Source organism: Gopherus evgoodei, chromosome 2 (genome assembly GCF_007399415.2).
Source record: "Gopherus evgoodei ecotype Sinaloan lineage chromosome 2, rGopEvg1_v1.p, whole genome shotgun sequence".
Classification (NCBI taxonomy): Eukaryota; Metazoa; Chordata; order Testudines; family Testudinidae; genus Gopherus; species Gopherus evgoodei.
Window position 1 is genome coordinate 244,994,877 of NC_044323.1, and position 26,682 is coordinate 245,021,558.

The 26,682-nt window shown below is 41.1% G+C and overlaps 1 protein-coding gene across 5 annotated transcripts in view; it reads right to left on the reverse strand.

Annotated features, from left to right (window-relative positions):
* Positions 1 to 26,682, reverse strand: part of PAG1 (phosphoprotein membrane anchor with glycosphingolipid microdomains 1) — a 156,907-nt gene that overhangs the window by 89,561 nt on the left and 40,664 nt on the right. Inside the window, exon 4 of one of the 5 annotated variants that reach the window (XM_030553338.1) lies at positions 2,086 to 2,205. The exons of the other annotated variants lie outside the window; for them this stretch is intronic. The gene's annotated coding sequence lies outside the window, so the exon portion shown is untranslated. The remainder of the gene's footprint in view (positions 1 to 2,085; positions 2,206 to 26,682) is intronic. 5 annotated transcript variants of the gene reach the window in all.

The following is a 26,682-nucleotide window of genomic DNA, read 5'->3' on the forward strand; positions in this document are numbered from 1 at the left end:
GGAGACTGGCTCCCTCTCTCGAGGAGTGAGGCTTGGGGTAAAACACTGGTAACTGAATTACCTGGTTGATGTGAAAGTCTGATGAGACTTTAAGTCCCCATCTTTGTTTCCTATTTAAGTCAATTTATCGAGACAGAACACTGCGTATAGCAGATCAGCCACCAGTGCTCCTAATTCTCCAACCCTTCTGGCTGAGGTGACTGTTATGAGGAACGAGGTCTTAAAGGACAAACAAAGCAGCGAACAGTTCTGCAGATTCAAACAGGAGTTTCCTCAATTTATTGAGGAATAAGTTGAGATCCCATGGTGGAGTAGGTTCTCCGATGTGAGGGAAAAAAGTTAGATAGACCCTCAATGAATATTTTGGTGGCTGAGTGAGTGAAAACAGAAAACCTGTCATTTGGGGCACAGGAAATGAAATGCTGTAATGGCAGCCAGGTGAAGCTTAATTGAACTCTTTGATAAATCTCTGTTTTTTTAATTTAGCAGGTAATCCAGAATGTGTGTGAGGAGGAAATATGAAAATGTTTCCACAGCTGCAAGTAAGTTTTCCTTGTGATGGGTTGTCTACTATTCAGTAGTACTATTTGGACCTCCGGACAGCAATCCTGTTCTATGCCAGAGAGCCATCTAGGAGCTGAGCCTCCAGGTGAAGTGACAAGAGGTTGGGGTGGGTCATGGTGCCTGATTCCTGAGTGAGGAGGTCCGCTGTCAGAGGAAGGTGAGGGGGTGGTCACAGGGATAGGTGAACTAGATCTGGGAACCATACCTGCCTTCGGCCATGATCATACTATAAGGATGGCACCAATCTCTTGTTTCAGCTTGTTCAGGGCTTTGAGGAGCAACGGAATTGGGGGTGAGCATAGAGTAAGACATGAGGCCAGGCAGTAAGGAGGGTGTCTCCCAGGTAGTTCTGACTCACCCAAAAGCATTGCATTTTGCACTGAACAGAGTCGTGAAGAGATCTATCTCCGGAGAGCCCCAGGTGACACAAATCTCCTGAAATACTGTGTCATTCAGCTCCCACTTATGGTTGTGACAGAAATAGCTGCTCAGCAACTCTGTTATGATGTTCTGTAGCTTCAGTAGATAATCTGCTGAGATCTCTATGTGACAGGATATGCACTAATTCCATACTTTTATAAATTCTGAACATAAGGACTGCCATCTAGCTTTTCCTTGGCAATTTATATAACGCATTGCAGTCTTGTTGTCCAGCATTACTCTGAAAGAGAGATCTCTGATGTTGGAAAGAAACTGGTAAGTGTGCTGGATTGCTCTGTGTTTGAAACTATTAATATGGAGAGAGATCTCCTGGGAGTCCATTTGCCTTGCTCTGTGAACTCCTGGAAATGGGTGTCTGAGCCAAGCAGGGAGATGTCTACAGTAACCATTTTTGTGAGGGAAAGTTTCAAGAATGGAACTCCCACAGACCTGAACCAGTTTGACAATATCTCTTAAGACACATCTGGCTTTTGGGAAAAGATTGCTGGATTTTGTGTTTCTCTGGCATGTCCCTGGACTGCATTCATTAACAGTCAGAATGTCATGTTGCACTGTATTTTATAGATAACAGGTCCTTTTGTAGCTCACTTTCTGTATAATGTAAGGTTTCCCAATCAAAACCAAAATACAGATAAAACATAAAATAGCTTCGCCACTATTTTTCTAAAAAAGGTCTGTATGCATTTCAATAATAAAGTACTTGCACAACACTCAGTGAGTGAACTTGCATTTTGCCCATCTGGATCAACCGTGTGCAATACAAACAGCGCTTCAGAAACCCTGGTACCTTTGGAAATTAAGCCTGCTGCTGCGTGCTGCGAACATCATCATGGTCTGAAAATGAGTCATGATCATGACTCACTGATGTACTTGGGTATAAATATTAATTATAAAGTTACTTTAAATATTATTACCAACCAAATGTGGAGTTCAGCTGCGTATTCAACTGAATATTACATTGGAATTCTCAGCAGAAATCTATTAACTTAATACACAAAGGTATAATTAGAAGTGAAAAGTGTGTGTGTGTGTGTGTGTGTGTATATATAATATATATAAAAAGAGTTAGGGAGAACAAACCTGCAGTTCCAACTGATGTCTTTATTAACTCATTCTCAGTGGCAGTATCACACACAGGGTTAGTAGGAGGTTGATGTATACCCCACACTGTGACCTTTCAGGCTGAATTTAATTGTAGACCTATCAAGGATATAGAAAAGAGTGATAAGGCGCCCACTGATTGATTTTCTTGCTCGCTGACCACAGGAGCTCATTTCAAGAGAACCTTGCAGTTAAATTTACAGCACAATTGAGAGAACATTTCATGTGATATACACCCTAATCTAATTTCTGAAGCACTTATATAAAAGGTCCTCCATCACAAGCCATAAAAGTCCCCATTTGCCTCCTCTCTAAAACCTCAATATTGTGTATAGCATTATCCTTTAATATTTATCCTACTTAAATGCGCATAAAACATTATGAGAACATCTTGCCATCAAACATTAAAGAACTCTTTTAGGTGTCCTGCTATTTGCCCTTGTAACTCTGTGGGGGCTTTTTCAAATAAAAACAGGGGGGAAATTAAAGTAAGCAGAACACTGAATCTACGTGTAATGCAATTCCAAAATAGACACTTTTACTATACATGCATAATGCTTTTGGTTACACCTGAAATTTATCACCTTTGGTTTAGTAAAAGTGGGACACATAAAAGGTGTCTTTGTGAACATACCATTCATTGTGTGTGTGGCTGAACTATTTTTTGTATTGGAAGAATATGATATCTGTATAAAAATGTGCATCTGTTTATAGAGGTTTTCAGTCTAAGGTTTTGTTCTTTTTATGCCAAGCTGGATTTTTCTCTCCTACATCCTATTTTTCATTGTTCTCCCAAATACAATTTTCTGTAACATTTTTAGTTACCCAGTAAGACTGACCAATGCACTAAAAAATCCCCATAAAGATCTTTAGGATCTGTGTTAGTTTTAAACAGATTCCATTTCCAATAGATGAAAATAATGTCCAACAACACTTATGTTTGGGGATTATTAAAAAAATGATCACTCTGATTTATTTATAACTTTTTCTATGCACTCATCACCACAGTTTGAGCAACTCACATACATTAAAAATGATCCCCACAACCTCTCTGTGAGGTAAGGAAGCATTATCCCTGTTTTACATGAGAGCAACTGAGGGTTTGTCTACACCAAAAAGTTACATCAACATAGCTATGTCTCTCAGGTGTATGAAAAATCCAAGCCGATCTAACCCCCAGTATGGACAGTGCTAGTTGCAGTCAACCTAGCTACTGCCTGTCAGAGAGGTGGATTACCTATAGCAACAGGCATTTTTGGTGTAGAGACAGCCTGAGGCTCAGAGTGGTTATGAGCTACACTATGCCATTTAGACATTATGCACTGGGAACAAATGTGGGTGTATCATCCCAGGGGGACTATAATACCTCCTGGAGCTCTTGGGATGCAATGGGGCAAAGGGAGAGTAATATAGGATGCCCTTTTAAGTGGTGCCTGCTGTTTGATTACCTTTGTTTCAGGATGGATGGATGTATAAGTAAAACAAGTTACACATAGAATATGCCCATACATGTCACTTATTTCTCCTCCAGGGGGAAGATGATCAGCAACCCCCTGGACACTTGCTACTGCCCAACAGACAGGCAACAACAGTAACAATATTTGTCAATGTAGTTTATAGTAAGAAGTTACTGCAGGTATCCCAACGATAGCTTGGACAACACACTAGCCAGCTTTATGCTTTCATGATAGGCCTCTCTGATTAAAAGAGAACATTAGCGATCAAAAAAACATCTTTATAATAGTTAATTTCAGGAATCTACATCACAAAGATATTGAGATAATATAATGTAATATAATGAGATAATGTAATACACTGCGAGAAACAATGCTTTGGTTGTTTCACAGGTCATGTTTTTTCTTACCATTTTGCCAAGTCTGTTGAATTAAGTTTCACAGCAGGATTGGTCTGAAGTCATATTAGAACCGGTATGAAGTTCTAATTTCCCGCTCTCAGCCTGGCTTCCACTGAAGGACCCAGGGGAAGTAGGACATAGTGGGACTGCAAAGTCTGCAGATACCTGGGGCTACATCTTCTTCATGGAGTACTCGACAGGGACCTCTCCTTTTGTTTTTGTATTGAACAAACACAGTTTCATATTAACTCAGTTCATGGGAATGTGCCCTAAGCCTAGAATCATAATTTCTTATTCAGCTCACCAACAACTAAGTTTAGTGTGAACTATTCTATTAAGTTAAAGACAGAATTAGCTTAATCACATATGCCACATCATATGTCCCTATCAACACACACTGATAAGCAGATGAATGGCATTTACACAACTCAAGAGTGGATAGAAAACAAATTATTTTACTTCTAATTCCATTTGTTAGGAAGGAAAATATGATCAAAGACCAGTATGTGTTCATGTACTTAAACAGCTGAATATTATACACATATATAAATTATATGAGATAAGAAAACAAGAGGATTAAAAGGGGGAAAAACTGAAACACCGACAAAATCTCCAGAGAAAAACAAAACAAAACAACTATTTATTGGAACTCCCAGGAAAGCTAAAGCCAAAACATGAGTATTTTCTTTTGTAGACAAGTTTCCATATATTGAAAATATGTTTGAATAAGTTGTTGACTATTCTTATTAAAATCTTTGGTAAGTCTGCAAATTTTTCACTCTCTAAGGCTTGGTCTACAATACCAACTTATGTCTGTAAATTCTACACCCGTGAGCAACACAGTTATAATGACCTGACCCCCAGTGTAGACAGTGCTATGTCGACGGGAGGCTTTCTCCCATCAACATTGCTACCAACTCTCAGGGAGGTGGAGTACCTACACTAATGGAAGACGTTGCAGTCTATATGGTTTTGGTATATGGTATGCAGTCTCTGTGACATTGCAGTCTATATGGTTTTATAAAAATATGCTAATGAGTAAATATAATGTAACTGGAATATGCTTCATGTAAAATGTCTCTTGTAAGGCATCATTACAAAGCTTATAATCTACTGAGTGTGATCATCCTATTTGTATAAATGTATCACTCTTGTGTCTGAAACTAGAAATATGAAATATAACTCTGAGGGCCTATTGTAATTATGCAAAGTGTGGGCCATTAATGGTGGCTTGGAATCTTGATGACTCCCATTAACCAGGACAATTGTCTGCAGACGGCTGTGTTTTACCTGTAAGTCTTCCTGTATATGTGTGTGCTGGCAAGTGGGCAATGAAGTCTTACAGTGACATGTGATCATGTCACCTGAACTGGAATCCATCTTTAACCTGGTGTCTTTCCATTGAGAAGGAGGGGGTGGGAACCCAGAGAGTAAACAAGACATATGCAAAAGACATATGAAGGGGTGAAACAGAACAAAGGGAGGGAAGGAACCATCATGAAGAATCTTCTAGCTACCACCTGAGCTGGAAAAAGAGCTGCACCAGGGGAAAGAATTGTGCCCAGGCCTGGAAGGTGTCCAGTCTGAGGCCATGTCTACATCTAAAATTTTGCAGCGCTGGTTGTTACAGCTGTATTAGTACAGCTGTATAGGGCCAGCGCTGCAGAGTGGCCACACTTACAGCAACCAGCGCTGCAAGTGGTGTTAGATGTGGCCACACTGCAGCGCTGTTGGGCGGCTTCAAGGGGGGTTCCGGGACGAGAGAGCAAACCGGGAAAGGAAACCAGCTTCCCCGCGGTTTGCTCTCTCGGTCCCGGAGCCAGCCAGCAAACCGCAGGGAAGGAGACCTGCTTGCTCGGGGTTCCGGGACCGAGAGAACAAACCGGGAACGCCGCGGTTTGCTCTCTCGGTCCCGGAACCCCGAGCAAGCAGGTCTCCTTCCCTGCGGTTTGCTGGGTGGCTCCGGGACCGAGAGAGCAAACCGCGGCGTTCCCGGTTTGCTCTCTCGGTCCCGGCACCCCGAGCAAGCAGGTCTCCTTCCCTGCGGTTTGCTGGGTGGCTCCGGGAACGCGAGAGCAAACCGCGGCGAAGCTGGTCTCCTTTCCCGGTTTGCTCTCTCGGTCCCGGAACCCCGAGCAAGCAGGTCTCCTTCCCTGCGGTTTGCTGGGTGGCTCCGGGACCGAGAGAGCAAACCGGGAAAGGAAACCAGCTTGATTACCAGAGGCTTCCTCCTTCCACGGAGGTCAAGAAAAGCGCTGGTAACTGTCTACATTGGATTACCAGCGCTGGATCACCAGCGCTGGATCCTCTACACCCGAGACAAAACGAGAGTACGGCCAGCGCTGCAAACAGGGAGTTGCAGCGCTGGTGGTGTCCTGCAGATGTGTACACCTTCAAAGTTGCAGCGCTGTAACTCCCTCACCAGCGCTGCAACTTTCTGATGTAGACAAGCCCTGAGGAAAAAACTTACTGAAGCATCTCTAAGGATGAGAGTCTCTGTATTCAGTTTAATTAGATATAGCTTTGCACATTTTATTGTATTTTGCTTGGTGACTTACTTTGTTCTGTTTGTTACTACTTGGAACCACTTAAATCCTACTTTCTGTATTTGATAAAATCACTTTTTACTTATTAATTAACTCAGAATATGTATTAATACCTGGGGAAGCAAAAACTGTGCATATCTCTCTATCAGTGTTACAGTGGGTGAACAATTTATGAGTTTACCCTGTATAAGCTTTATAAAGGGTAAAATGGGTTTATTTGGGTTTAGACCCCATTGGGAGTTGGGCATCTGAGTGTTAAAGACAGGAACACTTCTGTTAGCTACTGTCAGGTAAACCTGCAGCACTGGGGCAAGTAATTCAGCCCCTGGGTCTGTGCTGGAGCAGACGGGAGTGTCTGGCTCAGCAAGACAGGGTGCTGGGGTCCCGAGCTGGAGTCCTGAGAAAGCAGGGGTAGAAGTAGTCTGGGCTCATCAGGTGGCAGCTCCCAAGGGGGGTTTTGTGATCTAACCCATCAAGCTCTCCCATCTGCATAAGAGTGCCTTCACTAAGCAGTACAGGGGCACAGCTGCACCGATGCAGCACTGTAAGTGTAGATAAGTCCTAAGAAAACATACATGAAAATTAGCAATGGGGGTGGATCTTTAGAGGAGACTGATACATGGATGCTCAAATACTTTGTTATAATTCTAAATGAAACCAAGGACAAACAGGAACCCCGCTGAAATGCTGTCAGGTGGGTGTGTTTTCTGTATATCCCACATCAAAAACAACCTCTGAAGCATAGTGGAGGTTCCCATTGAGAGCACTTTCACGCTACTCATCACCCTGGATGGAACATACACTGTTTTCAGGGAAGGATGTCGCCTGCAGAACATTTGAGTTCCTTTTGCCAATTGTTTACAGAGCAACATGAAAGCTGTACTGAAGACTGATTGCCTTCTCTTCTTTATATGAGGAGGTTCCTGATTTACATGTGAAATCAAAAAAATTGAAATCAGTGATATGACTCATGCTAGAAAAATTAAGCATGTGGTGTTTGAAGGATCAGGGTCTTAATGAGTTCTTTTGAGTGCTTATTGTTTTAGGCCCAAATACCATAAACAAGTAAGCAAGTACATAACTACTCATGTGAAGCAAATGGGATGATTCATACTGAGTAACATCTCATCTACTGCATCAAATCACTCCAATAGCAGCTTTGTGGGTGAAACCAGATAATCACTACACTCTTGAATGAAGTCACACAGAAAAATGATAAAAGACAAGAACACCTTATCACCGTGGGTGACTCATTTCACAAAGAGATCTTTCAATATTTGCCCCCAAACAAAAACTGCACAGCTCCTTCAAAAGGCAACCCTGGGAACTTAAATTCATAACTCTGCTAGACACCAGAAACCATGGACTTAACGGGACACTAGTATATGGCTCATTACAAACCCTTTCTAACACACAACACTGCCTGCTACACTTCACTGCCCACTTCAAACAACAATCTAACCCCCAACTGCTCGGCCAGAGCGATCACCTCCAACACGCATTACACCTCTTCTGTTTAACAATTTGTCCCAGACACTCTGCTTCCTTCCCCAGACCTGAAGAGGAGCTCTGTGTAGTTTGAAAACTTGTATCTTCCCCCAACAAAAGTTGGTCCAGTAAAAGATATTCCCTCATCTCCCTGTCTCTCTTGTGTAAGCAGTGTCACACATGAGCTTATTTGTCTGCAAGAACAGAGTACCAATCATTCTAACACTTATTGGATTACTTTATAAATAGGCTGCTTAATTAGTCAGTTTTGAAAGGGCTGTTATCTTCAGACATAAATTGCATGACTAATGCTTAATCCACTGTTATCCACCTAGCAGTATTAATTGAAATAAATACTGCCAGTCCAATAAGGTTTCATTAAAACCAACTTATTATGTGCATTGCTGCCCCAAGCACATTTAACCCAACAAATCCAAGTGAAAATATATACATTTCAACTCAAAACAATATGTGTGTACTGGAACCAACATTTTGTATTGATAACATTCATCACAGCCTCATTTTGTTTGCTGCAAAATGATTGACATCTCTGATTCTCTAAATGATTCTAAGATGGAAAATACCTAATTAGTGTACAGAGTCCATCTCCCCGCAAATGTAGAATTATTCCTCACAACACCCTTTTCTAGACTGGGAGAGGATAATTTAAAAATGTCAAAAGTGAATGAATGTCCATATTTCCTAGGTTAATTGCTTCACAGCTTCAAAGATCATGAAAATTTCCTGATATTCAGTCCATATTTTACCCTTTCTTACTTAGTTTCTTCTTAGTTTCTTAATTTCAGAACTCCTCATTATATCCCTGTTCTTAACTCAAAATAATTGATTTCTTTCCTGAGTGTTCAGCACCTTTACCAAAATGTAAGTATTAGGAGTACTTTGGGTTTTGTTTAGGTTTTTTACATTATTTATCCTTTCAAGAAGGCATTTATATACCAGGGAAACAGACAAGCCAAATAAAGATCTAATTAAAGAAATCATATACACATCTCCCCAGCATAATATTGTCAGAAAGCATGAAGATCACAAAAACATCTTGGAAATAATAAAACAATAAATACACTTGATGAATATTATTTACATTTCCAAGACTTTTATTGAAATATCAGGATACATTTGGTTTGGGTTTTCAAATACATTTATTTCACCCCTTAGAGAAAGGTGCCCTAACAGAACAGAGCTGTAATAAATAACTAAATTAAATTATTACCAGAGCTAAAGCTAGCAATCAGTGTATTCAGATCCTTCTGTAAGCCTTTCAATGGTGACACACGACATATTGAATAGATAAAGCTACCATTAAAAACTGTTATTTAAAAACAAAACTCTGACCACATGAAATTTCAGCCTATATATCAGGTATTTTTAATAAATGTTGATGAGGCTGATCCTTCTACCCTTTAGTACTGGCATGAGAAGTCCTCATTAATGGGGTTGGAAATGATTTCAATGGAACAGTTTGATGGAGTAAAGACCATTCACGAGAATAAGAGTTTGCAGGATTGGACACAGTGTATCACACTTTCTTTAACAGAGGGCTTGATTTTGTGAGGTACTGGAGTTCCCTCAAATGTAAACTGACTGCAATGGAAGTTGAAAGCAATCAGCACTTCACAGGACTGGGGCCTTAAATTGTAAGCAGAGCAGAGACGAGACCATGGATGAAATCCTGGCTCCTCTGAAGTCAATGGAAATTTTGCCAGTGAGGCCAAGATTTGACCTACAGTTTTCATTCACGTTAGGACTGCACTGAACACAGTCAGCACTCAAATAACAGCAACACAGCAGGGGTGCTGGAACTGTCTGAAGTGCCATTAGCAGATTCTGTACACTGATAAATTAACTACATTGGCAGAAATGGACAATGATGTATAGTGTATTGAAAAAATATCAACTATTATTTTCAGCAGTATGAGTCATTTCTTTCTATAATATTGAAATATGATAGAGTCAGAATGAGTCTCCTGTCATGGCTGCTTATTTATTCTAGGTAGTATATCAAAATTCACAAGAAAAGTCATCAGAAAAGTGTAGCATCTGTTGATCTGTTTCCAGTATGGCAACCTATGCAGCACCATTACAAAGTATGAGGGTCACATCATCTTCAATCCTATATGCCAGTAAGAATCTCCTTAAATGTATTCTATGGGATAGTTACAGCTTTAAGTAATATATAAACAGGCATTGCTGGAAAAGTGTTGTGTTAAACAATATTCTGACAGAATGCTCATACAAAAGGCATGTATTCTTCTGTTGGAGTTAATCACTTTTAAGTCACTATTCTGTAGCATAGCCATAGCATAGAAATTAACATCTACCTCGAAGGGTCTTTGGTTGCCAGTGACAACAGCAGGCAGTTAAAAAAGATGAATAGCAGTGAGGGTTACATACAATGGGTTCAGCAAAGAAGATCTTGTATCAAATAATCACAAGTATATCTGCAAATCAGAGGTAATTTTGTGAAGTGCACATGAGAGAGGAGTTTGCATACATTTCGTTCATATGATTTTAAAACTACATTTTCTCCCCACTGTAATTCCCTTAATGATTTCATATAATCAGTTTTACTTCTACTGGGTCTGCACATTTGGTATTTTCATCAACATTTGGTTAATATGCCAGGATAATACGTTTTATTAAAGAAATAAGGAAGATCTGTACTAAGTCATGTCTGTCTCAAAAATCCGTCAACTGCCCACCAGCTGGATTCTATTATTTGAATTAAAATGCTGTTGTGCCAGCTGCCATACAGCACATTTCACTACCCTGATTCCTGGTGGAATTAAATCCATACTGAAAAATGTAGTCTACTATGAACCAGAAATAAGGGCTCTTGTCAATATTAATGCATATCTGGAAAACAACCATTTCAAAAATTCTGGAAATGGTTACAGCAATGTATGATGTAGAAGATGACTGTCTAAAAGAAAAAAGCTCCAAATTTTACATGCCATAATGTAGCAGCACTTGTAGCAAAATATCCTCCTGATTATACCCAAGGGTTTACGTTTCAATAGTGATTTCTCCTGCTACACAACAAACAATTACCAGATTTTTTACTACATCCTAAATGTAAAGAATCCTGCTGAAAGAATTTTAAGAATTACTACTAAGCTATTGTAAAAGCCAGCACTGCAAAGCATTTATAAATTACCACAGGGCAATTATTAGACAGGAGAAAAATAATGTATAGTTCTAGTCTGTTACTACTGCCACAGTTAGAAAGAAAGGTTGTGGTAGGCAAAGAGCTCATGTAAGTTAATGTGGATTTCTGTTAGACGTGGACTTCAGGAACAGGTGCCAAGTGTATATGCTGTGAATGTTTATTAAGAATATCACTCAGTCTTGATACAATACAAGAATATTAAACCTTAAAAAATTCACTGATGACAGCATGCTAAATAGAACTAAGATTAAAAACAAAAGATGGTATATTGATAGGAACCAATATTTCCCCTGTTTTCAACTGCAATCATAAAATGCAGATTTAGCATGCCAACATATACCTTCCCTACTCTAGTACTGGCTCTGAAGAATATTTCCACTTCAATAGCATATCAACGGCTCCCCTTTGACTACAATAAAGAAATTAAACCACAAATTATGGTCAGATAATGTTAAGGTTGCAATCAAGGTATGACAATTGTACCACATAAACAAAAGGAAATTCAGAGGTAAGACTGAAATACCAATGCAAATTCATTCTTAGGGTAAACCAACAGAACTGAATAGCATTACACAAGGACAAATTTGCTCTCAGTCTTTAATTGTCCCTTAAAAATTATGCATGTTAAAGGCCCAAAATGAACACTATTCAATCCTGGAGCCATAACAACTTTTATATACATTACAATGTTGTGACTTTAGACTTTGTTATAGAAACAAAAAATTTATACCATCGAAAGGGAAATTCCCAGCTCCTCAGTGGAACGCCTTCCTTACCTTGGAACAGCCTGTGATATCAGACCTTAAAACCACAACTTTTCTATACACAGAAAAGATATATAGTTATAGCTTTTATAGTTCCCTGTGAGCCCTGTAGAATTGGATTAATGCATAGATCCATTCTTTAAAAAAAATGCCATCCCAAATAAGTACTGATAACACTTTTATACCACAACACACACCTATGTATTAGGTATATGCCAGATATTTTATAAAACCTATTGTAGCATTATTTTAGAAATTATTTTAGAGCTGTATCAGCTGTAAGGGCCATGATATAGGTTTTATTATAGGCAGGGCTGGTAGCACAGCTATGATTAAGGTTGCCCAACATTTCCCATTATAAGACCCTCTTTTCTGTTGCTTTTAACTTTACCAAACTGTAACTATGTGGTGTCTTACCTAGGCTGAATATTTTGGAAAATATGAGTCAAAACAGTTCTATTTCTGATGAGGCTGGATTAAAATATGGTATATTGTTCCTGTTAAAAAAATCTGGTGTCCTTTTTTTGACAATCTGTAATACCTCCAGGCTTTAGAGCAGGAATTTGACATTTGTCAGGGTAGTGGCCAAATTTGGTCAAATTCTTTGAAATATTGCAGTTCACACACTCGGTAGACACTTGCTGGAGCTTTGCAACTTAATTCCCTGAAGATTGGGGTGATAATGCTGTCATAAACAGATAAATAAGAGTTAATAGAACAGAAGTACTTCATATCTCTTTTGCCTGTAAAGGGTTAACAAGATCATTGAGCCTAGCTGTTACCTGACCAGAGGACCAATCAGGGGACAGGATACTTTCAAATATTGAAGGAGGGAAGTTTTGTGTGTGCTGTTAGATTTTGGTTGTTGTTCACTCTGGGGGCTCAGAGGGACCAGACGTACAACCAGGTTTCTCTCCAATCTCTTTGATACAGTCTCTTATATGTCCAGAATAGTGAGTACTAGGTAGATAAGGCGAGTTAGGCTTATGTTTGTTTTCTTTATTTGCAAATGTGTATTTGGCTGGGAGGAGTTCAAATGTGTATTTGGCTGGAAGGAGTTCAAATCTGTATTTTGCTGAAAGGATTTTAATTTGTACTTGTATACTTAGGCTGGGAGAAAGACCCTGTAACATATTCCATCTTAAATTTACAAAGATAATTTTTACTGTTTTTTTTCCTTTCTTTAATTAAAAGCTTTTCTTGTTTAAGAACCTGACTGTTTTTTTTATTCTGGTGAGACCCCAGGGGACTGGGTCTGGATTCACCAGGGAATTGGTGGGGAGAAAGGAGGGAAGGGGGAGAGAGAGGTTAATTTCTCTCTGTATTAGCATTACTTTCTCTCTCAGGGAGAGTCTGGGAGAGAGAGAGAAAGAAGGAGGGGGGAAGGTGGATTTTCCTCTCTGTTTTAAGATTCAAGGAGTTTCAATCACAGGGATCTTCCAGGGTAACCCAGAGAGGGGAAGCCTGGGAGAGGCAATGGTGAGGGAAAGGGTTTACTTTCCTTGTGTTAAGATCCAGAGGGTCTGGGTCTTGGGGGTCCCTGGGCCAGGTTTTGGGGGGACCAGAGTGTACCAGGCACTGGAATTCCTGGTTGGTGGCAGCACTACAAGTACTAAGCTGGTAAATGAGCTTAGAGGAATTCATGCTGGTACCCCATCTTTTGGACGCTAAGGTTCAGAGTGAGGATTTATGCCATGACAAATGCACCTCACAGGGAAGTTATGAAAATAAGTGTATTGGTGTTTATGAATTACTCAGAGCACAGGAACTCAAAGAAATTAATCATTCTGTTGTCAGAGCAATGTTTGAATAGTGTGCTGTTAATATGTCATGGGGCCACACATTGAACAAGAAAGAGACAACAAATATTGAAAAGCTGTTCGTTCAATGAGCATCATCCATCTTGTGCACTGAATGAGGCTTGGGTTATTCCGCTGAAAAATAGTATGTGATCATGGATGTAAAGATTGCATCATAATACATATACACAAGGGGGCTGAATCAGAGATTCACAGATATTCTGACATTTTCTAACTTTTAAGTGTTTCTCTTTGCAACTTTAATAATGTTCTTTTAATATACTTTTTATGTATAATTTTACTATACCTACAGACACATATTGCCCTTAAAGCTGGTACATTCAGTTAACAATAACCATGTGATTAACATACTATACTGGTATTTCCCATTGTGTCAACAGGAAATCATATACATATATACAAACACACACACCAAGTTGTATTAACACATTATTTTTCACTCCCCCAACCCCAATATCTTCTGAAACAGTACACATGTAATAAAATGCTCACTGATACTTTTCATAGTTTAATTTCAAAGCCCAGGACATCACTATCTCAGTAGCTCATGTTCATAAGCTAATTACTAATTATACTTTAATAAAACATGAAAACAGTAGTTACAATAAATTAGTCTTGACATATAAAGGATCAGTACAAACAGGTCTTCACCAGCCATCCCAGAGTCTGATTTTGGTTTTTACACACACACCATGCTCTATCTTTAATTCAGTTGGATACTATTCCATTTGACACAATATATTTTTACCTTTGATCCAAATCTATTATACAATATAGCATTGAGACAGCATCTGGTAACTGCAGAGGAAACAACATGACCATCTGAGCTAAGTAACTAATGTTGATATTAACATCTGATTTGTACCTCTCCACAGAAAATAATCTCAAAAGCAGCATTGTCTTTTATTCTACATCGATGTTGTGAATGGGCTTTTTCCTGTATGTCTTATGACCTATTAATGAACTTCCCACAATACCCCTTTTTCAATACTGTATAATGTACATAAGCAAGAAAGCAAGTGTCATCCTCTACTTAGAGAAGCAAGAATGTTATACATATCAATTATTGTCAATCAAGAAGTGCTAAAGAACAGAAGAATGTTAAACTCTTCCTCCTCCTTGTGTTGTGGTTAATGTCTAACTAACCCACCCACAATTTTCAGAAAAACTGCTGAAGTGTCACTTAAGTGAGAAGAAAACAATTTTAAAATTTGAAAAAGACCACAAAATAGAGAAGAGAGAAATCTTTTCATTGCACTGTCATCAGTAGATCCTTATCAATGGAATAATACTTTGCAAAAGTAGGTATTTCTTTGGTAAGGTCTGTTATACTTAAAAATATGAATTACTTTTAAATATTTGCATACCATTTCAAACAAAATTACCATGAACACCCATTCATAACTGATTAACATCTATACCTGGAGGAAACAGAATACACACAATAACCTTTCAATTTGCTGTCACTCAGATTCTAGCATTGCTATGAAATAGCTGTAGATCAGAAGAACATGCTGTATATCAGCATGCAAGCAACCATACTAAGCATTCATTGCTTAAGAACTCCCTTGGTCAATACTGCCACAATGCAAATGGAAACAGGATTTTCCCATTTATGGACATGTTTTCCCCTATTAAGATGGCAAGTACTGTATAGATAAAGCACAACTATGTTGTTTGGCTAAGCGTATCCAAAATTATAAAGCCTTAACTGGGGAAGCATTCTATAATTATCAAATGCAGAAGCACACACAGTTTCACTTTAATCCAGAGTGTAGCTCCCAGCATTGCTAAGAAAGGCAACAGTGAGCTGGGTGGACCACATGCCATGTCAGTGTAAATACATATGCATGATTGCACATGCAGACTGGGCAAATGGCTCCAGTTTTAAAAGTGGTGCTGGATGTGAGGCACTAGATTTCTTAAGAGACTGGTCATGAAATATGGCATCTTTCACATCTAAACTAACAGTCTGATTCCAGCCCAGATTAGCACTAACTAAAGGTTGGCATCTGATAACTGTTTGGCAGCCTGAGCGAAAAAAGGATTGGTGATATCAATCTAGCTCCTTTGTTGTCAGCTGTCGGAATCACTAAGGGTATATCTGCACTGTGATAAAAGACCCACAGCAGAGAGATGGCTGGCCTGGATCAGTTCACTCAAGGCTCACAGGGGCTATCATAGTGTAGACCACGGGTCGGCAGCCTTTCAGAAGTGGTGTGCCGAGTCTTCATTCATTCACTCTAATTTAAGGTTTTGCGTGCCAGTAATACATTTTAACATTCTTCGAAGGTCTCTTTCTATAAGTCTATAATATATAACTAAACTACTGTTGTATGTAAAGTAAATAAGGTTTTTAAAATGTTTAAGAAGCTTCATTTAAAATTAAATAAACTGCAGAGCCCCCTAGACCAGTGGCCAGGACCCAGGCAGTGTGAGTGCCAGTAAAAATCAGCTCACGTGCCGCCTTCAGCACCCATGCCACAGGTTGCCTATCCCTGGTGTGGACATTGGGGCTTGGGCAGAAGCCCGGACTCTGGAACCCTCCTCCCTCGCAGGGTCCCAGAGCCCAGGCAATTGTATTGCCCCACAGCCAGAGTCAGCTGACCCGGGCCAGCTGAGAGTCTTTCATTGCAGTGTAGACGTACTCTAAACCAGTGGCTCCCAAACTTGTTCTGCCGCTTGTGCAGGAAAAGCCCCTCGCGGGCCGGGCCAGTCTGTGTACCTGACGTATCTGCAGGTTCAGCCGATCGCGGCTCCCAGTGGCCGTGGTTTGCCGCTCCAGGACAATGAGAACTGCTGGAAGCAGCGGCCAGTACGTCCCTCAGTCTGCAACACTTCCAGCAGCTCCCACTGGCCTGAAGCAGCGAACCGTGGCCACTGGGAGCCGTGATCGGCCGAACCTGTGGACGCGGCAGGTAAACAAACTGGGCCGGCCCGCCAGGGGCTTTCCCTGCACAAGCAGTGGAACAGGTTTGGGAACCACTGCTCTAAACCCACCATCAAAAGGGACAATGTCTATCATGCCCCACCTGCAGGTTGAGAAAAGAGACTAAGGATTTAAACAGAGAGCCTGAATGACCTGGACCTTACCCAGGGATCATTCCAGATCATGGATGTGCAGGTTGCTAAGACAGCTCTTGGTCAGCTGTTTATCTGTTGTGTGGGTAAAGTCTCTGCCACAGACTAGGAAAAATCCTTGCATCCAGAATGCTGCAAGATGTATAAGTGCTGTCCCAGCAAGTAAAAAAACAACAGAGAAAACTGGGATAGTGAAATGAAATCAGGCATAACAGCTGGTAGCTGAGCTAAAAAAACTGAGCAGCATCTAGGGCAGGGGAGGGGAAAGTGCTGAGGATGGCAACAAACTGGAGCAGTTGGTCATGACTGGCACATGGGCGGGCCTCACTGATGTAGTCACACAGAGAGTTTCTTGGGAGCATGAAATATGCATTACTGAACATCAGCCAGTTAGTGTGCTCCGATTAGACCTGTGATGCCTGGAAAAGAGTTAGATAAGGAGTGAAATCCTTGCTTCACTGAAGTCAATGGGAGCTTCGCTACTGACATTAATGGGTCCAGGACTTAATTTTAGGTCTAGGTTTTTGAGCTATAGCCAGGTTGCTCAGAGCCAATTGTTTGCCAGAAAGACAAGTGATAGTCTGGTTAGACAAAAAATTAAACTAACAAATTTGCAGTGCATAACCTAAAATATGACTAGTTGATCCTCCGGCAAAATACAAGTTTATTTTAGGAAGTATATATATAGCCTCTCTGATGCTAAGCAGGGAGATGTCCAAGAACGTACATGGCTGAAAGACATTTCCCAGACCATGCCAAAACTTGATGGTGCAATCTACATCAACTCCCTGGCTGACAAAGCAGAGAATGGCCTAAACTACAACTATCTGTGTCCTGCTTACAGAGCTATCAAGCAACTGGCTGGCAGCCATAAACAGCCTTCGAACATCCTCATCATGAAACCAGATGGCTCATCCTGCTTATTGGCGGATGAGGTGCTGGACAGATGGAACACACATTATGAAAGCCTGCTGAACCACACACCTGCTGACGACTGTCTAGAGTTGTGTGACCTGGCAAACTGCACAACTGCAGACCCAAGGGCGCACAGCTACAGACCCAGGGTAGATCCTTTGTCACTCAAGGCAGCACAAAAGGCCATCCAAAAGTTACAGAATGGACATCCTGCTGAACCTGTTGGTCTTCCACTCAAGCTGTTCAAAGGTGCCTTGGAGCCAATGAGAATTGGCCTGCATCAACTGTTCTTTATATTAAGTTACAGCCTTTTTCAAACTGCAAACTTAGCTATTGCTCCCACCAGTGAAGATTTCTGTGAATGTGAGTGATTCGTTCTTGTTTCTTGGTATATGTGAGGAGACAGGACTCCACAGTCTGGATGTGCAGAAGTAGGAAGAGTTGAGATTTGGCAGCGAGGACAATATGGAACGAATTACTATAATCAAGACATGAGAAGATAATGAGATGAAGATACTGAGATGTTTAAGCAGACAAGTACCTGAGATAGCACTGAACGTAGGTAATGTTACAGTAGGTAAGAGAAGACAGAATCACTCTAATAAAATATTTAGAAGCTAAGAGACCTGGCAAACAGCTAGGTTCCTGACAGCAGTAATGGCAGTGATGAATACAGTTTAGAGGGGAAATGCACGTAGTTCAGTTTAGATTGAAGAAACACATTTTATTAATTGGTGAGATATCAAATATACAATAGATATTTTAAAACTGTTATTCCACCTCTAGTTTAATAGACCAGAAAAAATACAGTTCAATTATAATTATGCTTAATGTTCAACAAGCAACTGTCTTTAACACTACACTACACATCCTGTTATTAAATTAAATACTCTGTATCTGCTTCTTACAGAAACTAGTCATTCTTATAAGGTTTTAACTAAAGAACAGCTGCAGACATAAACCATACTGCATGGACTTTTAAAGTAATTTGTGTGTGTTGGGGGGAAATACATACTTGTGACATGATGTTTCATCTTGCATCAAATTATGACTGCAAAATGTGTCCAGTGCAAATACATAGCAAAGCTTTGCAAAAGAATTTTGTCAATTTTTTTTACGCATTGTCTGGATTAAATGAAGTGAGATCAGAGTCTCAAATTCACTGAAGAAAAGGTATAAGATCTAGATGTCTGAAAACACTGTAGTACTCCTGATATGCATTTTTAGAATGTGAGACCCACAAAGATGAGTGTTCATATCTTTGATTTCCTAACAATGCCAAAAAGCCTGTGTTTATAAGTGTGAAATTTCTGTTTGAACAAACACACCACTCACTGTAAAAAACAATATAAATTATGTGTGCCTTAGGCACTCTTACACAGTAGGTGTGGACACTGATTAGGCTGTCCCAACTGAGTGATTTAAAATTGCCCGTATCATAATGTTTAGTGATTGAAGAAGTCAAAACCTTCCCTGAGGTCAAACTCTTCCAAGATATCCTGCACATGGAAATATCATAGCTTCACAAGATTAATCTGTGCCTTCTTTCTGGCTGTAAATATAACACTGAGTACTAACATTTTAACTAAGGGCATGGTTACACTTGCAGACGCAGAGTGCTGTGAGTTAAACTCGCCTTCGGAGAGCACAGTAGGGAAAGCGATGCAGTCTGTCCACGCTGACAGCTGCTTGCGCACTGGCATGACCACATTTGTGGCATTTGCAGCGGCACTGGGTGCAGTGCATTATGGGCAGCTATAGTGACTGCAACGTGCTTTTCAAATGGGGGGGTGGAGTGGAGTGTGACAGGGAGTGTGTTTTGTGTATGTGGGGGGAGAGAAGGTGGGTTTGGGGGGGCTGTGAGCATGTCAGCATGCTGTCTTGTAAGTCCAGACAGCAGCAGATCTCTCCCTCCCACCCTCCGCCTCTCTCTCACACACAGCATTCCCAGCTGTCAGAAACGGAGCTTTCAAAGGGCACATCCACATTCCTCCAGTGATTCAAAACAATGACAAGAACGGCCACTTGGTTTAAGGGGATTCTAGGACGTTTCCGAGGTCTGATCAGAGAGCAGTAATGCAACACCTCCTCCACACGGGTGCCGCAGCGCTCCAGCGGGGGTGCAGCGAACGTTATTCCACTCGCCGAGGTGGAGTACCAGTAGCGCTGTAGCCGCGGAGTCAGAGCGCTCTACGTGCCTTGCCAGTGCGGACTGGTAGTGAGCCTGGACACCTGGGGCTCCTTTACTGTGTTGTAACTCGCAAGTGTAGCCAAGCCCTTAGAGAAAGAAGTCTATTCATCTTAGTCCCTACAATGTTTAAATTCATTTAATGATATTACATGGCAAAAAAACTACATTAAAAGAATATTAAGGTTACAAAGCTAATAAGATAGGAAATGCCAGAATTAAGATTGTCTGTGCAATCTTAATTTGTTCCCGTTATGCATATGCATTATGATAATATTTTGTATGACCACATGCTAGTTTTCCAGCACCCTTCCTGTGTTTGAAATAAATGATCAGGAAGTTCCTTACTGTGGTCTGATTCAGCAAGACACTTTAACACTTGTAAAAGCAGCAGAGAATCCTGTGGCACTTATAGACTAACAGACGTTTTGGAGCATGAGCTTTCATGGGTGAATACCCACTTCTTCAGATGCATGTGGTGGAAATTTCCAGGGGCAGGTATATATATGCTAGCAAGCAAGCTAGAGATAACGAGGTCAGTTCAATCAGGGAGGATGAGGCCCTGTTCTAGCAGTTGAGGTGTGAAAACCAAGAGAGGAGAAACTGGTTCTGTAGTTGGCAAGTCATTCACAGTCTTTGTTCAGTCCTGAGCTGATGGTGTCAAATTTGCAGATGAACTGAAGCTCAGCAGTTTCTCTTTGAAGTCTGGTCCTGAAGTTTTTTTGCTGCAGGATGGCCACCTTAAGGTCTGCTATAGTGTGGCCAGGGAGGTTGAAGTGCTCTCCTACAGGTTTTTGTATATTGCCATTCCTAATGTCTGATTTGTGTCCATTTATCCTTTTCCGTAGAGACTGTCCAGTTTGGCCGATGTACATAGCAGAGGGGCATTGCTGGCCTATGATGGCGTATATTACATTGGTGGATGCACATATATATACCTGCCCCTGGAAATTTCCACCACATGCATCTGAAGAAGTGGGTATTCACCCACGAAAGCTCATGCTCCAAAACGTCTGTTAGTCTATAAGGTGCCACAGGATTCTCTGCTGCTTTTACAGATCCAGACTAACACGGCTACCCCTCTGATATTTAACACTTGTGTAAGTCTTAGCATGTGACGTCAATGGTTAATGTTATGATCCGCATGCTTAAAGTTACATGACTGCGTACATTGCTGAGGGAGGGTCTGCATGTAGGTGCACATTTCCTGTAACATCTTTTTCCAATGGAAAGCTGAGTTTTTTAAATGAAAAGTTTTGTGGGAAGTATCACCTTTCCAGGGAGAAGAGGGAGCGGGAAACAGTTTTCATCAGCAAACTAAGTACTTCTTGGTTATCTGCGGTCTGCAGATTTTTTATGACAAGTCAAAACAAATTTGGTTTCATCTAAATTTTCTGAAGAAAACACCCCCATTTTCTGACCAGTTCCACCTAAATGATTAGGTTATCAAAAATATTTCAACTCACATTCTAAATGCTCAGAGTTTATTATTATAGTATTCCAATACATGTTCAAATATGAATATGAAATATTAGAATCAAGTGATTATGCATCATGCCTACTTTTAAGAAAAGAAATCCTGGCCTCACTGAAGTCAGTGACAAAATTCCCATTGACTTCAGTGGAGCTAGGATTGCATCGTAGGTGTTTAGGTTACCTGAGCAACCTTGGAGTTGTTCAATTTTAATTTGTAAAATCATTTTCACCTCAATTAACTTATACATACAAGATAACAAATCCTGCATCTTGGCAGAGGGTTAGACTAGATGACCCTTGCGGTCCCCTCTAACCCTTTGGTTCTATGCTACATACATCTATATGGGTTTGGACAATGGCAGAGCTGCCTTAGAAATTGGAGATGTCCTAGCTTAGATTTCCATCAACCCAGACTGCTACCATCACCACCATCCACCCTGGCTTGAAAACTAATATTGAAAATTGGAATAAAGATGAACTATAGGCTTTTAGTTTTAATAAAAACTATTATTTAAATTTCCCTTTCCACACTGAACGATTGCACAAGCATGTGCTCAGAATTAAGAGGCTGCTCTTTGACATCAGCATATCGATTTTTGGGGGTTAACGCAAAGCTTTTCGCATTGTTTCTGGACTACAGATTTACACCCCTGTAACTGCCTGTCAGACATCATTTCTGCTTTATGAATAAATAATACTATGCCCAAGGGAAACATTTGAAATAAGAAAAAAATCAATATATGTCTAGCACATGTTAGGCAGTCATTCAGCTGAAGTCTGTCTCAAATACATGGGGCAATTTTAACAACAAAACAAAAGCATTCTAAAATGTAAGGAGGGCTGTTAAGAAGACTACCATTTTTCCACTGTTCATCCTATTACAAGAGAAACAATATTCTCCTTTTAAAATGTGAATAGATACACTGATTGCAAAGTACTCAGTGATTACCATCTACAGATTTCTAATGTTATATTCACATTTCAAAGAAGGTGGTAGCAAACCGTCTCTCACTTTGCTACTCTTGGATTTGTTTCAATGCACATCTGTGTAATAAAGATGACTATTATTACAATTGACTTAGTTTTTATTTTAAAGCTATCAGCTTTTTCTAAAATTGCCTTTTTTTCCCCTGAGACAGGCCTGGGATTAAAGGTGAAACAAAAGCAGGGTAAATTAATCATTCATGCAGTCTGGTAATCACCTTAGGCATTCTTGCAATGTAAGCCTATTTTCACAGTCACCACAATTGTTGTGGTTCTGACATGCACCGTAGCAGCTCTGTGATTGCAAATCCACCCCAGAAATACTTGGATCCCTCTACTTTATGATATACTAAAATAAAATTATGATATATGTGACCTCAGATTTTGTTGTAATTTGTTTCTTTAATATTTTCTATATTATATATATAGCACGCAATTGGGAATGAAAGAGTGGATCTTTAGTTAACTGCTCCAAGGAAGAAAAAATTTCTCTTTGAATCACAAAAGGTTATTCACTCTGCCTTATCAAACATGGACCTGGCCACAGTGATCTATGTCTTCATCAGAGACCCGAGAAATCTGCTTGCCATGGAAAAACACAGAATTTGCATTTTTTACAGAGAATCTTTAGTTTTTAAATTTTGTGAAAAAATAACAACATATACAGTAGAACTCTGTGTATCCGACCCTCCGTTATCCGCCTCTCCGGATTAATCGAACCGCCAGCACACACACAGGAATACAGGAAATTGACATTTCAGTCTTAGGTCTTAATCAGTCTTGATTATCTGATCTGGCCCCAGTCCCAATTAGATCGGATAAACAGGGTTCCATTGTATATCAATAAAACATTGTGTTCAGCTGATACCTCTATTGTGGCTAGGTAAACAAAAGTTCAGTGTTTTATTTTAATTGCATAAAGACATAGATTTTGGTGGATTTTTATTCAGAGAATTTTGGAGGCTTTATCACAGAAAACTAGGATCCCATGTCTTCGCGAACTCCAGGCTTAACTACAGCATCTAATTCATTACACCTGGGTATAAGCACTTTGACATAAGAAAAGCATCTATTAATCCAGAATGTAGTACCCAGCCTTCGCAGCAAAACATGACCCCACTTCTCTGTTCACAGTGCTGGCTCCCCAAATAACAGCATCTCTATTTCAAAGTCTCAGTGTTAAGCCTCTTCATGGAAGTGCCAACAATAGGATAGAAATTGACTCTCCTCAATGACAACTTTTTTCCCTGGCAATTGCACTTCTCAGGAACAATAAAAATGCCAACCTCAAGTGTGAAACCCTAGAGAGCAGGAAGCAGGGCCTTCTCAGCAACAGGGCCCAAGCTATGGACTTCATTACCAGAGGAAAGAGGAGTAACCATAAATTTTTCAGCATCAGAGCAAAGAGTAAAACCCACATCTTCAGTTTAGTGTTCCCACTGCTGCAACTCAAAACAGTGCAGAAGTTAAAAGGAGAAGGGGAAAGAGGTGGAGGCAAAAAGGAAGACTATCATTATCTAAGAGCTGTCTTCAAAATCACTGATCATGGGTGAATTTTGGAGCCAGAGCTCCACAACTTAAGCAGCTTTGTTTTCTCCTCTTAGGCAGATCCCTTACTCCTCTTCCCTTGCAGTGCTCTCATGCAGGGTTCAGTAGAGCTCCATCTTGTCCTCCCTCCTGTTCAATATGAACGTGGAAGTGTCAGTGAGGAAGCACGGGCTGCATGGCCTTCAATATACTGATGATAACAGGTGCTGGAACCAGGGATGCAGGGGGCGCTGCAGCAGATCTCTCCCCCGGTTTGAAGTGGCTTCCATCATATACTGGGTTTACAGTTTGATTCAATGGCTCTCAGCACCCCCACTATAAAAATTGTTCCAGCACCTCAGATGATGACATAAGCTTTATGTTTTTATGATCTCTTCTGATTATACAAGTTGCAGCTGAACAACTTTCTCAGTGTCTGGCTAAGACTGGGGCATATCTGGTTGATACTTGAATCCAAATAAAACAGGGGATACTGGTGGGTTAGAGGAAGGAACCAGAGGATATGGCGAGCCTATACCTGTGGAAGGATTTTAGGGTGTAGGCCACTGTAGGGAGAGCCAGGAGTGTTTTGTGACTCATGCTGGAAGCCAGACCTGGTGGGGCTGATTAGCTCCAATCCACGGTATAAAAGTGATTTTTTGAGGAAAGTGAAGTACCTAAGGGCAGGGACTGGTGGTCTTGCAGGGAGAAACCATGAGAACAAGCCAAGCTCAGGAGAAAGCTTATGTTGAAGTTTGTGTTCCATTATTTATGTTAAAGATAGAACCAAACCTCAGGAAGGGGGTAAGGACTTGAATAGTAGGGCGTGAATTTAAAGCAGAAGAGCTATCCCTGAATAACTTCATGTCTAGAGAAACTCTATATTTTGAACACTAAACCGTTATGTGTGTGCAGACACTCATGCTGTTTTGAGACAGCAGTGTGGGGGCTCTGCCTCTTCCCACTGCCTGATTGAGAGTGTTTGTCCACCAGTTGCTCACATCTTGGAGCCTGATTAGATTCCCAGGTACTGAAGAATGGTCAGGTTTCAGCAGCAACCAGGCTGGCTCTCTTATATTTGCATCTGGTTAGCAGATTAGGATCTTCTCTGTCAGAAGTGAACTTTGCATGCTGAACTTCATTAATACTTGCAGAGTGGCAAAAAAACAGCACGTTACACCAATGCTTCATGGTCCATGCTAGCTGATTGAGTTTCTGGGTGCTGCTTCTAAGAGGAAGTAGCCTGACACATGCTTACTTGAGAGATTGCATTTCCCCCAGTGTCACAGTTGCTCTATATAGCTAAGAACTATCTCTTTGCTCACAACACAGTAAATCTGTATCTCAAAATTCTATCAGCCTTTAAGATGAGCAGAGGCAACTGGGCCTTGTCTACACTACAAAGTTGCAGCGCTGGTGAGGGGGTTACAGCGCTGCAACTTAGGATATGTACACACCTGCAGGGCATTACCAGTGCTGCAACTCCCTGTTTGCAGCGCTGGCCGTACACCCGGTCGTGCTTGGATGTAGAGGATCCAGCGCTGGATCACCAGCGCTGGTCATCAGGTGTAGACACTCACCAGCGTTTTTGTTGACCTCCGTGGAATAAGCAGGTATCCCAGCATACCTGAGGAAGCCTCTCTGGTAATTAAGCAAACTCCACTGCCCTCCAAGCAGGTCTCCTTCCCTGCGGTGTGCTCTGGCGTTCCCCGACCCCCCCTCCAAGCAGGTCTCCTTCCCTGCGGTGTGCTCTGGCGTTCCTCGACCCCCCCTCCAAGCAGGTCTCCTTCCCTGCGGTGTGCTCTGGCGTTCCCCGACCCCCCCTCCAAGCAGGTCTCCTTCCCCACGGTGTGCTCTGGCGTTCCCCGACCCCCCCTCCAAGCAGGTCTCCAGCCCCGTGATGTGCTTTGGTGTTCCCCGACCCCCCCTCCAAGCAGGTATCCAGCCCCGCGGTGTGCTCTGGCGTTCCCCGACCCCCCGTCCAAGCAGGTCTCCTTCCCCGCGGTGTGCTCTGGCGTTCCCCGACCCCCCCTCCAAGCAGGTATCCAGCCCCGCGGTGTGCTCTGGTGTTCCCCGACCCCCCCTCCAAGCAGGTCTCCTTCCCCGCGGTGTGCAACAGCGCTGCAGCGTGGCCACATCTAACACCACTTGCAGAGCTGGTTGCTGTAAGTGTGGCCACTCTGCAGCGCTGGCCCTATACAGCTGTACTAATACAGCTGTAACAACCAGCGCTGCAAAATTGTTGATGTAGACATACCCTGAGGTGGAGCGATCTTGGTGTAAGAGAGGAAGCTTCTTGCAGCGTTCTCTCTATAATCTTATATATAACTAACATTTTAATCTTGAGAATGAATTTATGCCAAAACATGCACATGTGAACATGCACTATCACCCCCAAAGTACATATACTATTACAGTTTTAAGCATGAGTAGCAATAGATTTATCAGTCATCTAAATCAGTAGATCTTTACTCAGATCCCAGCTGACTTCAGTGAAGTTCGCCTGAGTAAAGACTCAGTAAAAATTGTGCAAGGATCTCAGGATTTAGCACATGTAGTGATGCATGTCCCAACAACAGAATTTTATCCTAATATTGTGCAGCTCAGTAATACAGCAAGAATTAAAAAGCATCAACTCAATGAATATGAAATTGATACTAAAACAAAAAATGCTGTTTTAATACACCGTATATTGCTAGAGAGGAGGGGAAATAGGTGGCTACCTTCTGAACTGTGAAATCTCAT